The sequence below is a fragment of the Argiope bruennichi genome, chromosome 2, assembly GCF_947563725.1.
Source record: "Argiope bruennichi chromosome 2, qqArgBrue1.1, whole genome shotgun sequence".
Taxonomy (NCBI): Eukaryota; Metazoa; Arthropoda; class Arachnida; order Araneae; family Araneidae; genus Argiope; species Argiope bruennichi.
Window position 1 is genome coordinate 85,460,678 of NC_079152.1, and position 17,848 is coordinate 85,478,525.

Below are 17,848 nucleotides of genomic sequence, written 5' to 3' on the forward strand. Positions count from 1 at the left end.
CCTATGGAACAACATTAGGTTTCTTATTTTAATTTTGAATATTATTTTTTTTTATCACCTGTTCCAGCAGGGTTATATTGCAAAAAATATACTAAAGCAATAGCAAAAATACTGAGCAAACTCAAAAAGCTAGTTTCTGGGAACAAATTACAGCAATATCAAATCAAAATCCTTAAATATCAAAAGTAAAATAAAAATTAAAAACCTAAAAAATAAAATGCGTTAACACCTTGCATGACTATTCAAAATATATGTATTTTGTACTTAAAAAATTTATCATTTCTTGATATCAAAAAAAGATTGTAATTCTTAATTAATTCCGATCATTTTTAAGTGACAGATGGTATCGCACCCGCTGTTGATATATGTGCAATAAATATACCGTCCCTCCTTTTCTAAGTGTGAAATAATTACAGTGATTCAAAATGGCCTGCTCCACGTCATCTTAATCGTGGAAAAGTAAAGGTTCCTTTACCGACTTTCATCTGTGCTTGCCTTTACAAAGGTTAAAAAAACACGAGGATTTTTGTTGATATTTTGTTACGCCGGCGTATTACAAACCGGGACAGCTTTGATCGTTATTGTCAGCACACTTTCAGAAAGAAACCACCTCAAAGAGATGCGAAAAAAGCCTTATCCGCGTCTAGGATCTTGTAGCTAAGTTTTGTGTTGGCGTGCTTTCTTTTAAATTCGTTTTTATATGTCTTTATTGATTACGCGAAGTCACATAAAGGTAAAATGTAGAATTTTAATGCTGCTATAATTAGTATTATTATGTTCAATTTCAGACTGTTTTGAAATAAATCAACTGGTATTCACAAGGAATACGGTAGCTGATAGATTGAAGTCAGATAATTTATGAAATGCAGTTTTATATTTACTTTGCATATAACCATAGAACTTTTTATTAAAATAAATTTTCATATTTAAGGAGGTTGTTTGTAAATATAAAAAATATCCTTACCAAATATTCCCTGCTTGAGAATTCAAAATAATTTTAATTTAAAGATTTGATTTTATAATAAAATTTGATCGACACTATCATAAATACGAAAAAATTTGATACGTTAAGTATACATGCAAAAATGTATAAAATATTTGTTTTCTTTGACTTTGTAGTATGTATAAACGTATAATATTTTCCTTATTTTTTTAAATAACTGAGAATTTATAATAAGCTAAAATGTTTTAAATGCGTATAGGCGAGTTTTAAATATTGTTTCTTTCTTTCTTTATATTTTTATTATATTTATAAATAATACGAATCATTTTAGAAGAATTTAATATTTTCAAAGAAATTAGATTAAAAAATTCCTCTGCAGATTATTGCACTGGTCATATCCAAAAACGATATTTTATATAAGTAGAGTTTTCTTCTCTCGGCTTTTCATATACTAGTAAGTGTGGTCAGTTTTATTTAGATTTTGATAGCGCAAAGAAGAAATTCGAGTATGAGGTTAAATGAGAAAATTAAGCATGTAGTATTTAGCTAATTGGAAGTAGAACTGATGCATATCTACAACCTCAATATAAGACCACATACCGAATTTCATTTATATAGCTTGTTGCATTTTTGCATTCTCGCTTTAATATATACAGAAAGAGAATAACAATCGAACTTGGCGAATTTATTCTATCATAAATCTCCCGTTAAATGATTTAGGCGAAAGTTTGGCAGGCATTTATAATTCTCATGAGAACACAACATAACAAATTTCATCATTTTGGCTTACCGGATATTTGAATTATGTTTACAATTAGACGAATCTATAGATTGATACGCTGATCGACTCTAATTTTTATTTCTTGGATTTGGAAAGCTCTAGTACAAAGACATTTATTATGATTTTTTTTACGATCATATGCATTTATTGTTTGTACGAGAAAATAAAAATGAGACAGCGGAAAAGTTAATTTTAAAATCAGAAAATGATTTAAAAAGACAGAAAATACCGTGGTGTCTTTATCCAACCACGTTCCGTTTAAAGATTTTTCCTGCCAAATCTTGGCTTTGAACATTTATAAATTATTTCCTCTCCATATTATAAAAAGCATTTCTGTTTCCTTCTTTTATAATTTTTTTTATTTTAAAAACGTTTTGACTTTTTATTGGTCGAATTCTCAATCAAAATGCTTGTCATAAAAAAGTAAAAGCATCTGAAAAGACATTGGAGCTGTTGAAAATAAGAGTTTTCTAATTTTCTCCTCATTGCTAAAAACAATGTCATTGCAGAGTATTTTGCATTGTATGATGTATTGCTAAATGCTATGAAACGTAATAATAAACATTACTCCATAAGTTCTAAATAAGTGATAAGTATTATGGATATTATTACTTATTGTAGATACGAGAAATGTAGATAATTTCATCGGGAAAAATTCTACATAATGAAAAATGCTAAAAGCATTTATTAGGGATAATATTCAGATCTCTTATAAAATGCTTTTTCTTATAAGTGGATAAGTTATAAAGGGATAACAGTTTCAATAACATGTATGTTATATTCTCTACAAAAATGTGATTTTTTTTTCCACAAAAAATGTATTCTTTTAATAAATCTGTCAAAAGCAGATTACAGTCTTTTTCACACTTACAACTTTTCTTCATATTACGTAATTTGCACATTTTTAGCGTATCTTCTTTTACAGGGAAGTTTTTTAAAATGAGATCATGTGGCTTCGTTAAATAAAGACTCAACTATATTTCTCAATAGTTAGTTAATAAAATAGAAGTGAAATTTGTGATAGTCTGGAGATGGGAAGAAACGAAGAAGAAACTACAGAAAAATGAAAATATTGGTAGTGATTTAAACGCCTACTGAATGAAAAGCTTCTGTTTGAAATTTTCCAGACAGCTGCTGATAAACGGTAATTAAGTCTCGACAGTTCTGCCAGAAGAAAGTGACTCCATAAAAAAATGTTTAGAAGCATTTGATGAGGGCTTCCGATAGGGTGTAATTAGGAAAATTGAGACTGGCAATAATTTTTAAAGTAATGCTTCCTGAAGGTGTCAGGTAATAATCGTTCAAACTAGATGTTCTTTGTTAAAAATCAAGATAGGTCATTACAAATTCACGAATTATCTACAAAAGATGAAAAAATATAATTGCATTTTAAATGTTTACGGCTATTTTTCTTATATATTGTTTCTTATACATTTACGATTTTTTCCCCTAAGGAATTTAGAAAGAATTACTTAAATAACATTTTGAAATACTGATTCTACTGATATTTATTGTATTCAGATTGAGTTAATCTTCCATAAAAGTAAATATTGAACCCTTAAAAACAAATAAGCGATATTCATATTTGCAGAGCCATCATGGAGACAAGGCATTCTAAGTAATGTGATTCTATTGCATATAATCTTAACCACTTAACGCGTAAACCCGAATAAGATTCGGGTACGAGTTGCTGGCAAATTTGTGCAAGCCCGAGTTCAGCTCGGGCGTTTAAAATTTTATGGTTACTCTTCTATGCAGCAACGAATGTGAAAAAAACGTTTCGTGAGAAAAAAAAAATGCGCGTTAAAGGGTTAATAGATAACATTGAATTAGCTCATAAGCTAAATCAATTTTAATGGATATGTTTCTATAATTATGAGATAGATGCAATAAAAGTTGTTAGGATTCAAGTACATTACATCAAAATTATCAAGCAATATGTTTCATGTTACATATTTTATTATATATTTTTATGCTTGTTTTATTCGATTCTGCTGTGAATTTCGGGTACATTAATCAGGAATTCCAAAAATCAACATTGTTTCTTTTTAGTGTTTCAAATATGAATATTTATTTTTTTATTTAATTCTATTAACATAAATATTAAGCCATATTTCATGCCCTCCCACTTTTAAAAAAGTTTTTATTTCCAAGATGTTGCAACTTTCATAAGTAATCTGCTCTTGTTATGAATAGAATAATTTAAAATTTTACTTAAATAATTAAAGCTTATGAGTGACAGAAAATATATTCCTTTCTGATTTATAATTTTTCTTTTGTATTTTTTTTATTAGTAAACACGCAGAATATATTGGAAAGACTAATAGGTGAAATGTAGATGATAGAAAATCGTTCGAATTCTTTGCAATAGGAAGAGAGAATTATTTCACCAAAAGTTTGAAAGAAACTTTATTAGAAAAATAATTTAAAACTATCTAAAAATTTGAAGCATGATTAAATTTTTAAATAAAATATTTGCTTATTTTGAATCCACTCATTTTTGCAGATATTTTAGTTATGAAAAAAAAAATCAACTTATACAAAATAATTATATGAAGTCAAGAAAGAATCAATACAAAACTACTCCACCTTCATTCTTTGTATTTTATTATGCGTATTTGAATTGTGAATAATTGAAATGCAGATTTTTTTTTTTTATCAAGGGCTAGATTTAATTATAATTTATCGAAACAGAATATTCACAGATGAATAATTTAGTAAAAATCAAACCCTATAATTTGACATATTTTACATTGTATCACTTCAGAAAATTGTCATTATAAACAATTGAATATCAAAGACATATTGATGAAAAATTTTTGTGTACATGGACATGATCGAACAGCATTATATTAACACGACTCTTTTATTTACTAACTGAAAAAAAAAAAATCCTATGATTTCTGAATTTTAGTCAAGCAGTAGGAAACTCCCTTTCACCCTTAAAAAGAATAACTAAATAAATTTACGAAAAAAAAAAAAAAGTTGAAAGAGGAGATTACAGATCCATTTCCGTTACAATTTACAGCACCCATCTAACATCATTCGCATTTTTCGTTTTTATAACCATCCCAATTGAAATTCTTACTCAGAAATCCATCACAGAAGATTTCAGAAGAAGCATTGTGAAATCTGCCCACTCGTGTCAGTCTTCAAACGCCAACCAGACAAGATTCCGACGCCACAGAATAAACAAACTTATAATGCAACAATCCTTATTTCCACAGGTAAGAAGAAGTCGCAAAAAGCAAAAACCACAAATCCAAACTTGCAAAAAGCATTGTGCCAGACAAAATCGGTTTGTATTCAAGTCAACAAAACGTATTCACGAGATCGCTATTCAGAGGCGAAGAATGAATAAAAACTCCTTCACTCGACTCGAGAAGAACAGGTTCATTCCCGACTCTTCAAAAATCAAGAGAGCAACCCTCTCTTCCAAGTGAAAGGGGGGTGAAAAGAGGCACGCTCCCCCCTCTTTCTCTAGAGCTGCGAAAAAAGGGTTGTCCTGATCCTTATCGGCCGTTCTTTTGCAATCAGATTAGCTTTTGAGGTTTAGCCGACCCGTTTTGTACTCACCTTCAAAGGAAAGCGCTGAGGGTGAGATGGAAAAGGGGCTAACGATGACGCCCACTATTTGAGGGTTGCAGCGCTGGGAAAAAGGCTGATTCGGGAGAAATTCTTTTTCATTTTTGCTTAGAGTATATTCGCAAAAGATTTATGGAGAGTGATCATGAGAATTTTGACATGGAAGTTATTTGAGTGGCTTTTAGATTCAACATTCCATCACTCTGAATATCCCAATGGATGTTGTGCATTATGTGCCCTGTACAGTTTTAGCTCGTTGAGTGCCGTGTCAATCCCATTCGAGTGATAGCAAAAGATCTCAGTTAACGTAGAATTTAATACAATAGAATGCTTATGTTTACTTTATATCTCCTTGTTTTATAACGAATTGCTCAGCATGTGAATCGCCTGTGATTCATACATAATATCGAATTAAATATTTTCCATTCTACTTCAATTAAAAGAGCAAATAAGTAAGCATCTTAATAGATAGTGGCCCGAGTCATGGGCATTATTTATGACAACGAACATGTTAAGAAGAATAAATATGTTATCACTTTCCACATTATTTTATGTCAAAAATTATCACTACATTTTTATCTTGATGTGTAAATAGTGATAAATGGATTCTGTCGGAGTTATAAAATTTTCGATCGTACTTTTCCCGTGAAAACAAATCAAGCAAAATAGTGTAACATGGAACATGAAATTTTTTAAAGCACTCAGACGAATGAAACTGCTTAGGCAAAATGAAAATAAAAGAAGGACGAGAATCCATTTGTTTCATAAAAAACATTTTGAATTTTAGCATGCAGGTAATCTCAAAAATAATGTCGCTGTATCTTTAATGCAGGAAACAAATGGATGTAAATTATTTGACAGTTTTTACAAAGCTATCCCCTCTTTTTTTCAGTTCTAATATAGTCCATAGGGTACTGATATAGTATTAATACAGTTTGTATAGTAATATAGTATTCAGTACTAATATAATTTCGCAAATATACTAACATTCAATCGGTATTTCGTGGCTTGCTTTAAGTTATAATTGCTGAGATAACTTCAACAGGAATCAGAAATCTTAAGCAGCAAAAAATTTGATAATTTTTTTATCATTACATTTTTGTTCTATATGAACTTTTTGCATAGAGGTTAACACTATCAAACTAAAATTCATTAACTTTATTAAATTAATGCCGGGTTTTAAATTTAAACGTTTCAGATACTAATGAAAATTCTCGTAGATATTTTTATCTGGAAAATCTTCTGTTCATTAGATACTGGCCAGGCATATTTATTCAACATCAGGTTGTTATGAAGTTGTTCTTTATCAAGCTATAAAAATCTGTTTTTCGTAAATATCGTATAAGGTAAAATATAAACATGGGATGTTAATTTCATTTAAATTGATTATACTTATGTTCTGTTTTAAAGCAACACGAAACTATTTGAACTAGATTTCGTAATTTTGAACCGTGATCAGATGAAGACGACGCCACACGAGCTGCCATTACTTTCTCCTTATTTCCGAAAAATAACAGCGATAGGACATTTGACCGCGAGGAATTTAATGCTCGCCAGCATAGCTAATCTTCAAAGGAATCAATTTCGAATCCGGAACACTTCGGATTTGAAGGCGAGAGTCTTATCATATTAAGCAAAAAAAAAAAAAAAAAAAATTAATAATTAAAAATTAAATAATAAACTAAAAATAATAAATATACTGATAAATAAAATAATTAATATATCAGAAAATTTTAATTAAAATTTTGCATATACCGCTTTTTAACAGAATTTTTTTTTTCTGTTAAAGCAGTGGATATTTTATTTCATTTTTCGTTTCTTGCATTTGAGGACGCGGCTGAATTTTCCTATTCATCGCAAGATATTCCATTGGACAAGAGCTGTACAAAGTGAAAAGAAAATTAAAAATTAATATTTTTCATCAATTTCGTTGGCATGTATGCAGAAAATTATTTCATTTTTTCCTCCTCGAAATTGAAAGATCGCCTAGTTAAAGTAAATAGCACATACGAAAATAATAAATAATGAATATGAAATATGAAAAGAAATCATCCAAAAATAATTGTGCCGTTCTATTTAATTTTTGAAATAATGTAATTATCTGTTTTTCCGTCTGTGCTATTATATAAACATGATAAATTCAAAACCCAACGAAAACTAGACAGGAAAAAAAAAATTAGGCATGTCATTTTTACTCCATAAACATGTAATAGATTAAAATTTATTCTAAAGCATTTAATTCGTCTTTGTCAGAAATCATACAGATAATTTATAAAAATTCAGGCAAAATTTGCTTAAGAGAAGATTGATTGTATGCCTATTCGTATAGCATGAGCTTTCAAAATGCTACAATCAAATAGAATGAAAATTTTCACGTAGTATGATATCAAAAATTATTTCAAATTTTGAACCAAATTCTATTGGCCAAAAGCCCAAAAATTGGATTGATCAACCAGCCTCAATCATTCGATTAGTCCACTCAGTGTCAGCCATGCAAGCTGATGCTCAGTGGACGGTTTGGACGAATGACAATACACAGACATGTGAATGGAATTTAGTAATTATTTAACTTACAATTTTAGTGGCAACATGCGTACTAAAAAAAATGTCTTGGAGAATTTTATTTTATTTTATTTATTTGCGTGTGTGTGGGGGAATTTTTCTGGTAAGAAATGTTATATAAAAAAAATGTAAAAATTTTGATTACTTCTATCCCTTTCTTTATGAAAACTATCATTTCCAGAAAAAAAGAATTTAAAGTATTTGATGCTCATTTCAAAATATATTTGTGTAGTTATTGTTTTTTGTTCAATGTATTATAATAATATTTATTTCACATTTACATGAAAAGTGTGAAATTACAAATTAATAAATAAAATTTAGAAAAAAATTAAAGAATACAAAAATACATTCACATATAAAGGGCTTATTTCTTTCTAGTCTTCCTAGAAATAATTTGTTATACGAGTAATATCCAATATTATAAAAAAATTACCATTTCAAAATATATATTATAAATGTTTATCTTTTTCTATAAGAGGCATGTTTTCCCGCCCTTATTGAGAAAGAATACGATGCAGTTAGATTAAATTTAGTAGTGTGGCGCCATCTTTTATTTAAAAGAAACATTAAAAATCAAAGTGGGAAAATACATTGCAGGCCACAGAATGGTAGAGGCTGGGGAAAATATGAATTATTATTATTTTTTTTTATGTAAAAACTAATAACTATAAAAAATTTAACAGATGAAGATTTGTACATTTATCCAGTTTAGCAGTAAGGATTTCAGATGTCCTTAACGTAATATTTTTTTCGACTCTTGTCGATATCAATGGCTTTACAAGGTGGTGGCTTACTTATCGTTGGCTTTACTTATTACAAACCATAATCTTAATTCAGAGAAATCTTTCCTTTGAAACTCTAACCAAACGTATGTGAAGCTTTTTTACATTTAATAAATAAAAAATGCCTATTGCATAAACATCTACTATTTATAATATATATATATATAACTACATGAACATCACAGAAAATCTTGCTATTCGAGTATGGTACTAATGGCACATATATTTCGGGGGGGGGGATGAGAAACCTGTCAACGAAATCTTGAAATATTTTTAAGATTAATGCTCTACCATAAATAATATTTTGACCAATTGTTTTTAAAATAGAAAAAAATTAACTAATTTTAAATAGCAAAAAAGTAGTAAATAAAATATTATAATCTTCTCATATTAAAAACGCGCCTCCTTAACTTTCTTGACTCCCATACGTTTCCCATCTATCAATTTTAGCTTTTATAAATATTTCGCACACTCAGAATATAGTTACGTTGGTCAATCAAAAGGGCAGTTAAGGTTACAGAATAGTTATCGTTAATTAAAGAAGAGGTTTTTGACAGTATTAAAACACTAGTCGTTTCTAGTGGCCACGTAGTTCGCCAAGAGTAATGCTCTCTAAAATTTTCAATTAAATATTTATGACCCTTGGTCTCTTAACAGAATCTTCAGCAAAATATGCTTATGCTTCAAATTTCTGTAGTCACACAACGGATATTATCATAGAAGCCTATTTTGCTCATTGTACTATATATTCTTCTAATTTGCTGTTAGATGATTTAAATTTGAATCTGAAATAAGATAAAACTTCAGTAAATACAAAAACTTTTTTTGCTGAAACCAAACATTTTCAAAAAAATATGACTACAGAAAATCGAATCCTTCAGCATTTTAATCTTATGAATACCATAGAATAATTTTTAAATAATTTATGTAATATTTCAAAGAGTGATTCAATAAAGATTTATCTGATTTATTATAAAATTCAGTTTTACTTCGAAAAAGATTTAAATATGGTAAATAACATTTTATTTTATTTCAATCAATAAATGTACTTCTGAAAATAATTATGATGTCGGTTATGATACAGTTCTCAGGTCCTATCAATCAGATTAAATAAGATTTCCTTGACAATCCAACGTTTTAATCTTCTGTAATAAAGACTGACCAAGTTATGAAGCTCTGAATGTCATTATTTTAGGTCAATCAACAATTTAATTATTTTAGACAATCAGGGTTGGGGAAGAATGATTGGTTATTGAAATTCAAGACAGTTAGTTGGTAGTGGGGACTAAAATCGACCATTTTTATAGAATAGAGGCATTTAGATTTTCAATAAGTTGCAAAAGAGTGATACTTTTTTTTTATTATTTAAGGCAACACAGTACTAAAAAAATCATAAAAACAAATCGAAATTTTTTTTCATTGGCTCATATAATAAATTGAGTCTTTCTAAATGTGTTTGCAAAATTTTAGAGCTGTAGATTTATTTTTTATTAAATTATTGAAGAATTTTTGATGTGTGTAGGAGAGTAAACAATGTTACCACACCCACTTGTCAGATTCAAATACCTGTAAAAGAATCTCATTTGGCAAAAAATATTGCCAATTTACCAAAGGCTTGCACCAAATGAGCTATTAGAGCAATGTATTCAGTGCATCACTCAAAACTCCAATGAGACTCTCTACAGTGTCATTTTGAGTAAATGCTCAAAAGTTACAACTGCATCGATCAAGCAGAACAGCAAAAATATACATTTTATATGCGTATTAATTTTTTTAAAGGTGTTATGATAATGTTTGTGAATTTTTGATTTTTCGTTAGTTTTACTTTATATTTTCAATATACAAATATAATATTTTGCTTCAAAAAATTTCAGCCTTTTTTTAACTTTAAACAATTTAGAATAACTTGAATCATATTTTGTAAAAGTTACAGGGAAATTGAATAGATTTTATATGATGATTTAGATGAATAAAAACATTAAATGCATTTTTCTCCATGTTGTGTTTTTGCTTATATGCTACATTTCAAAAGCCTAAGACTTTCTTAAAAGTGGGGATAGGGGTGTGAAACTGTTTGTGAATGTTCAGAAATATATCATTTATATAACTTAGTATGGAATTAACTTTAAGGTGCGTTGTCATTTTTTAAAAAATGTCCAAAGTCAGAATTTTTCAGATTTTTTTTTTACAATAAAAAAATTATTAAAAAAATCAATACTGCTGGCAGAAGGAAATCCATACTAAGTTTTATGTAGCATACTAATAGCAACCTGGAAAGAAATTTGGGGAAAAATATTCATATTTAAAAAAAAAGCCTTCGGATTTTAAAAAAAGGGCACATTTTTTCAAAAAATTTAAATTTTTAAGAACTGTTAAATTATTTCAAAAAAATTTAGGGGGATGTTATAGAGTGTACTATTTTATATAAAATAAAACAGTTTTAAACATTAAAGTTTTTAAAAAATAATTTGAGGCACAGTGGCGCCTTAAAATATTAGTGCCTCGAATATTTTTATTAAATATGATTCTCAGAATAAAGGGCTGTATAACAATTTCGTAAATAATCAGAACATTTATTGATTCAAACTACATAACATAATTATTTCATTTTTGTACCAATTTTTATAACATATATACGCCAATTAATAAAGTTTTAAAAATTAACTGTTGGAGCCTGAATAGAGTGGATATTCTGTATGTATTAAATGATATTTGTCAAATAAAAAAAACTGATTTATTGAATGAATAATAAAGATATTGTAAAAGATCATAGAACGCTTTTCATGCATTTTTTTTAGGAAATATTTCATATTTATATCATTTTATACAGATACGTGCTGAAAGTTACATTTTTCTAGATTTAATTTGCAGTAATAGTTAACTTACTTTTAAATTTGAACTTTTATCAATGTGATGAAAACGCATTTTGATAAAGTTAATTTTTTTCCATGCACGCGTAACATGCTTGAGCAGCTTGAATTTTATTTTGCGCGAAATACAGTTTGGAAAAACATGGTTAAAATATTTTTTTTAATTCATTAAAACTAGAAACTTAATTTATAGGTCAAAAGATTAGCATCATTGAAGATAAGTTTCTGAATTTAAGATGATGTAAAAACCATTTTTTTTCTACTATAATATTTTCAAAAGTTATCGTGGAGAGATGCCAGAATTTCGTTTAATTTTTAATTAATGAAAATTCCAATTAAAGTTTCAAAAACTCTCTCCTAGGTGCATATTTTTAGACTCCAAAGTACGTATGTGACATGTTTGGTATCCTCCGTCAAACGGTTTGGTCTGCAGAGCACACGAATCTTTATTATAAGTAAAGATAATTGCTATTCGTGAATTGTATTCTCTTATTGAAGAACGATTTCAAATCTAAAAGCGGTTCCTTTCACAACACTGCCATCCTGAAAACATTTACCCTAAAGGAAAAACTTAAAATTTTAAAAACACATAAGTGGTAAAGTCACTGCTGTAAGAGGGATGAAGGAATATTTCACAGTATTTTCTTTTTGCGTTGCAGAACAATGATTTCTTAAACATTATCATATCGTATCATATCAGACATTTTGCGATTGAAGTGCAGATATGGTATGAATTGATAATGAAACTTATTTTTCGGGTAACTTATGCATCTTATTTTGGTGATTTAAAATTATATGGGGGATATCAAAATGACTACACGAAATTTGGAATCAAAATGAATATATGAATAAAGATTTAATTGAAATATATCAAACCAAATTCTGATTTTACTTATAAAATGGGTATTCATATTTGCTTTAAAGCCTTAGATGTTCATTTAAATATTCGATATTACAACAAACATCATTTTCAAAGCTTTCAGTGAAAGAAACATAAGAAAAAAAAGAAATATTTCCGAAAAGAGCATTAGCTTTATATTTAACCATCATGTATTAGTATTCGAATACTAGAGAAAAGATTTATAGCATAAAATGCGAATATAAATTAATCACTACCGCTTGTAATATGCCAAACAAAAATCATAATCGATACTGTTAAAAGTTAAGTACTTCATTTAAAAGTAAATAAAATAATTTATAAAATGCTCAGATATTTTTTAACTAAAAATAATTTTCATCAAAAAAAATTCTTACTTAAAATTTGAAATTTTACAAATTTTTCATATTATTCACTGACGAAGGAAGCAAAATTCTTTTTAAAAATAATTATTAAATAAATTTCAATCAGATGCTTCAACTCATAAACAGTTTGATTGTTTGTATTCCTAAACATTGAAAATTTTGAAGGGAAGAAGGTACCGCCAAAATCAACTTACAGCCGACTGTTTACTGTCTAATTTGAAGCAGTATTTGTCAAAACCTTTCTTAGGAGTTTATCTTTTTGCTTTCACAATGTAGGAATGAATTAAATTAACTTTTGTTAATATATATATGTTCTCAGTGACGAAGATTATGATGTCATTCATTATAAAACAAATTAAAATCAAATACTTGTATGGTAAAAACACAGAATTTTTTCTAATCCTTGTATAAATTTCAAATACGAGCCCTAATTTATAATAAAATTCTTTGCTGATTAAATTTTTATTAAAAGCTTTCAGACTAATATTGATTGTTGGGTAATTTTTTAATATTTACCATTACGATGGAATGCCTCGACTGTCATTGTATGAAAAACTACATTAATGCATTAAACATATCTTTGAATAAATTGCATCGTTTCTTACCTAAAGAACTAATATTATAATTAATAAATGATACGATTACAGTCTTAAATTGAACGATATATATTAAAAGTTTGCTTCTCGTTTCTATATATCTCCTTAATACATTGATATATAATGAAATCAAAAGTGTAGAAATAACGACATAACATTTTCTAAAATAAAAGCAAAATATAGGACATCTCTGCATTTAACTGTAAAATAAAAATTGCACTTACCTCTTCGTTTTTTCAGAATGACCTGTTAAGAGCTTACTAAATTTGTCCTTATGTGTTCCCCTGTAGAAAATTCTGTTCAGAGCGAATTTCGAAAAGTTAGTTGAATCTTTGCCAGCTGACTTATACAATTCAGAGTTTATTAATTGGATTTGATAACTGATATTTTCAAACGTTTAAGTATGATCACGATAAAAACCATTCCACAGCATCTTGTGCAGCACTTTTCACTTCATATATTATATGTCTTCATATATTATATGTTTATTCTTCATATATTATATGTCTAAGCGGAACAATAAGATCTGTTCCTATGTTTCAGGCTGAATGGCAAGCAAGTCATACGCCATATTCATACACGTTTCGTACATCAACTTTTTGGCGACATTTACAACAATTCATCAAATTACGTATTTCTGAATTTCTTCATTATCTATTGTATTTTCCAGCTTTTCGGGCACTGACATATAGTAAAAAAAATGTAAATAGGTATTGAACAACTAGGTATCAGTTGCGTGCAACACATTGTCTATATGCACATAATTCATCCTAGCCATATCGACTGTTAAGAATAATGCGCCCTTGGCAATGTAATTAAAAATAGACAAAATAATAGAATTTGACGCTAGCCAAATGCCCTTCAATTATGAAACAACCAATACATTGCAATACACATTCTATTTTTTGCCCTTTCTCTACAGCATTATGTAAAAGCAAATGTCACAATTAAAGCAGTTTAGTAGATAACGTGCTGGATTATTTACTACAAATTGTCCAATTACAAATATATTTCATGTAAATTGAAATTTTACTCAACGATTCGAAGAATGTTTTCGAACAGACTTTGCGCTGGATGTGACGTAACTAAAACGAGTGTGAACGATCGACTGAAAACAAATCGAAAAGGATTAATTGATTGATTTGGCATGTTAAATATACATCAGTTTTGAAGCCAAAAATGAGCTATTTTGAGTTAAATCTCGTATTTGGGAATTGTGATCAGTTGATAAACAAAGAATCTAGGATTCCTACGAAGAATCATTGTCACAGGGAGCATGAAATATATATTGCTTTGAACAAGAGAGACACTGAGAGGAAAAAAAAAAACGTGTTATAAATGACACGATATGCTCAAGCTTGTGTCCATACCTTTGTAGCTTTTACTGTAGATATTTGTAGCATTGCAGCATTTCTGTGCATATTTTTCTTATATTGATAAAGAATCCCAGATTATATCAGGATATTTCCTTGTCTTTGGAATATTTCTAAAATATCTTATCTTATATGCAATAAGTTACTTTAAGGTCGGACTTCAAGAACTATTAGCCTACTGACTGCCTTTTCGGGGTTCAATCTGCATTTCTTCTTCTTGCTGTCTGTCCCTTTAACGGATGAAGAACTGCTTCTATAATTAGCCTTAATAATAAATTAAAACAATAATAATTTAACATTCTATTTCAATAATGTCAATTGCTACCTTTCCTTTTAAAAGATCGAAGGCCTATATCCAAAACTAATCCCCCAACTAACAACATGCCTGAGGTAAATTCCGAACAGACTAATCAAATCTCTGTCGAAAAATACTGGTTTTTTTGGCATGACATTTACATTACTGTCTTTCGATGTTTATATATATTTTTAAAAATTGCAGATTAGGCTTCCAAAATAAATCCGCTAGTAAGCAGTCTTCTCTTTGTTTAAAATTTGGAAGGGTTATAAAAATTTTCAGTGGATTTCCGCTAGGTATTTTTCTCCAGTATTTCATTTCCATTATTATTTATTGTGATCTACCCTTTTAAAAAACTATGGGTCAACGTCAAAAATAAATGCATAAATCTAAAAAAATTTAGAAATGAACTTGCATAAATTGTCGAATATTCTCCTCATAGACATTTTCAGCTTTGTGTTTACACCTTTAATTATGTTTTGTTTGTCTTTTCAAATATTTAAGGTTTACTTTCAATCAAAGATTTTTTTTGATAAGTCATTGACTATCTCTTCGTACTTATCATCATTCATTCTATCATTGACTGTCACTCTGGGGAAATTTCATTTCTTAAACAACACTCTATAGTTTATTTTTTATTTTTTCTGCAACGAATTGTATTCGAATTATACGAAGCTGTAACGATGCTATTGCACATTGTAACCGAATTTAAGATTTGAAATTGTTACATAATTCTTTAGTCATGCAATGATTTTTCATTTTTAGTCATATATATATGCACATACATGCACTTTTTGTTAAAGAATATATATATATATATATATATATATATATATATATATATATATATATATATATATATATATATATATATATATATATATATATATATGCTTTAACAAAAAATGCACTTATTGAATGCTTTCACAAGATCATAATGTTTTTTTGTTGTAAGTTCCTAGAAGTCCATGGACTAGGATTAGACTTACTCCATAAAATCCTTCCTTCTCTTCCAACTCGTCAAAATTTACACTCTTAGGGCAATGTGAGGTATACAAAATTATCATCCATCTTCAGAAAGTATAACAGTATTGAAGGGGTTTCATCGAATCGAATTTTTTTCTAGCATCAAGAAAGATAAAATCTGATCTAGCGAGGCACTGCATTGGCACAATTCAATAAATGAACAATTTAAATGATTTAGCATTATCACTTATCGATCTGCAAATAGCAGTCTGCTCGCATAATACTTATAATACTTCTGAAATAACTCTTGTTGGGGTGCTTATTATATTATCATTGAGAAGCACATTGCCAAGTTCTTAGAATGCAAGTATTCCCATGGAAGCAATTGCATCTATAGTTATATTATTAGAATTATCAGCAGTTTCATTAAAAAAAAAAGTTATTCGAGACTGAATGACTGGATGTGCAAAGAAAATTTTAAACTGCAGAGGGACATTTCAGTTTTTTGGACGTTAGTTTTATCTTATATTCTTATCTGATTCCCAAAACGTTGAATGGCAAAAAGGCGCTTTGGAAAAATTCAAACAATTCTAATATTTGAATGAATTCTGAGGAATTCAAACAATTAGTTAAGTCAGAAATAATATATTTAATTTCTAACAAAAGAATATCATTTCTGATTTTTTCCATGTTCATATTCAACTAAATTGGTAGATTACTTTTTGATTGTTATTCATGATATATTTCACAACACTTTTAGTATGATACAGTTTAGTGGATAAAAATTGCAACATTGATAAAAAAAAAAAAATTCAAAATGTTCTACACGACAGTTTGACGTAAATCTACTAAATTTTACTATCTAAAACTTCTTTAATAATAGATACTCACTAAGAAGGAATTTTCAAAATGGTAGTTTAAATTTTAATCAGGAATTAATCCAAATTTTAAAATTTTCCCGAAGTATTTTAGGAGAATACTATCTGACAAAAATTATTTTTATGCTATTTTAAAAATAGGATATGTCATACATTTGACCTCCGACCCGCCACGAAGCCACACTGAAAAATTACTGAATAACTGGACAGTCGCAACAGCAACACTGGCGGGAACTGTGGTTGAGTCCTAAGGGCCATCACCGGCCACGGTACAACCCTCCCCGAAGGAAGTACATCCCGTCATCGATGGGAGGAGCCACATCTCCCACCTATTTGTGTACCCTCCAGGTTGGCGAGATCCAACCACCATGCCGGAAGCATCCTCATTTCGAGGGACCCCCCGGGGGTTTTAAAAATAGGATAAAAACTTTTAATTATATTCATTTAATTTTGTACAATTTTTTATTAATTAATTAAAAAATATTTTAAATCTATTTTACACAATTTTTTCATTGCTTTAATAATTGTTTTTAAACGCATTATTTATTAATAGTTTCATTATCATGGTTATGATTTTAATGTATGAGAGTGGAAGTTTCAATTCCTTGATTTTTATTGAGAAATTTAATATCTACACATATGGGTGATGTATGAAAATATATATTTCCAAGTTTAAATGGCACCATGGTGTAAGAATTGAATGAAAACATTTAAATTGCCCTAAACGTTAACAACTGCATATTTTTGTACGTACGGAAACAGCACTAAATTACAGTTTGAAATTATGCAAACGATTATTTATATATTTCGACAAAAAGTGTGCAAATTACTGTAAAATGTAACTAAGCGATTAATGGCTTACACACTTCATGCACATGGCATTACTTGTACACACTTCACTGAACAAGTGAATTATGTACATGAAATCCCCTGTTTATGAAAAAAGAAAAAAAATAATTTACTTTATGCTACGAC

The 17,848-nt window shown here is 28.6% G+C and overlaps 1 long non-coding RNA gene across 2 annotated transcripts in view; it reads right to left on the reverse strand.

The window, feature by feature from the left end:
* LOC129961818 (uncharacterized) overlaps window positions 1-14,430 on the reverse strand; it is a 170,247-nt gene extending 155,817 nt beyond the window's left edge. For both annotated transcript variants that reach the window (XR_008783833.1, XR_008783834.1), the window contains exon 1: window positions 13,586-14,430. This is a non-coding gene — a long non-coding RNA (uncharacterized LOC129961818). The remainder of the gene's footprint in view (window positions 1-13,585) is intronic.
* Between the last annotated feature and the right edge of the window lie 3,418 nt (window positions 14,431-17,848).